This window comes from Bison bison, unplaced genomic scaffold, assembly GCF_000754665.1.
Source record: "Bison bison bison isolate TAMUID 2011002044 unplaced genomic scaffold, Bison_UMD1.0 scf7180017864491, whole genome shotgun sequence".
Lineage (NCBI taxonomy): Eukaryota > Metazoa > Chordata > Mammalia > Artiodactyla > Bovidae > Bison > Bison bison.
In genome coordinates this window covers 22106505-22108168 of record NW_011495050.1, presented here as the reverse complement: position 1 = coordinate 22108168, position 1664 = coordinate 22106505, and positions in this window count along the sequence as shown.

Sequence of the window (1664 nt, the reverse complement as noted above, 5' to 3'; positions counted from 1 at the left end):
AGAGTCTTCTCTTGTGTTGTTGGAAGAGGGTGTTTGTTATGACCAGTGCATTTTCTTGGCAAAACTCTATTAGTCTTTGCCTTGCTTCATTCCGTATTCCAAGGTCAAATTTGCCTGTTACTCCAGGTGTTTCTTGACTTCCTACTTTTGCATTCCAGTCCCCTATAATGAAAAGGACATCTTTTTAGGGTGTTAGTTCTAAAAGGTCTTGTAGGTCTTCATAGAACCATTCAACTTCAGCTTTTTCCACGTTACTGGTTGGGGCATAGACTTGGATTACTGTGATATTGAATGGTTTGCCTTGGAAACGAACAGAGATCATTCTGTCGTTTTTGAGACTGCCTCCAAGTACTGCATTTCAGACTCTTTTGTTGACCATGATGGCCACTCCATTTCTTCTGAGGGATTCCTGCCCACAGTAGTAGATATAATGGTCATCTGAGTTAAATTCACCCATTCCAGTCCATTTGAGTTCGCTGATTCCTAGAATGTCGACATTCACTCTTGCCATCTCTTGTTTGACCACTTCCAATTTGCCTTGATTCATGGACCTGACATTCCAGGTTCCTATGCAATACTGCTCTTTACAGCATCGGACCTTGCTTCTATCACCAGTCACATCCACAGCTGGGTATTCTTTTTGCTTTGGCTCCATCCCTTCATTCTTTAGCTGGTGATATAAAAGAGATGGAAAGCTTAGAAGGCGGGTCTTGGAGTTTAGAATGAGGAAGTAGGACTCTGGGAGCTCCCCAAAGTTTGAGACTGAGTCATGGTCACCTTTGCTTCCACAAAAACTGTGATGAAGTATGGCCCAGAGTAACCTCAGTAAATGTTTATAAAATAAGTCCCTTAGACTGAGAGGGAGTAGAATTTTTATATTTCTTTATTTAGGGAAATGCTAGTTGTGGTCTGATTCCACTTAAAATAGGATGACTTGGGCTCCCCTGCTGGCTCAGTGGTAAAGAATCCACCTGCCAATGCAGGAGACACAGGTTCGATTCCTGGTTCAGGAAGATCCCGCATGCTGCAGAGCAACTAAGCCCGTGCACCACAACTGCTGAGCCTGTGCTCTAGAGCCTTGGAACCGCAACTACTGAGCCCGCATGTTGCAACTGCTGAAGCACGTGTGCCTAGAGCCGGTGCTCTGCAACAAGAGAAGCCACAGCAGTGAGAAGCCTGCTTACCGGAATGAAGAGTAGCCTCCACTCTCTGCAACTAGAGAAACAACCACAGGGCAGCGAAGACCTAGCACAGCCAAAACAAAAAAATCACTTAAGAAGAATGAGAGGACCAGAAATTGAAAATTAAATTTAAAAATTAAAATGTAGTTATGGATAATCTCAACATGGCAGTAAATAGAGGCCAAATGGCTTTCAGATGAGGTTGGCATTGGTTTTAGAAAAGGCAGAGGAACCAGAGATCAAATTGCCAACATCCGCTGGATCATGGAAAAAGCAAGAGAGTTCCAGAAAAACATCTATTTCTGCTTTATTGCCTATGCCAAAGCCTTTGACTGTGTGGATCACAATAAACTGTGGAAAATTCTGAAAGAGATGGGAATACCAGACCACCTGATCTGCCTCTTGAGAAATTTGTATGCAGGTCAGGAAGCAACAGTTAGAACTGGACATGGAACAACAGACTGGTTCCAAATAGGAAAAGGA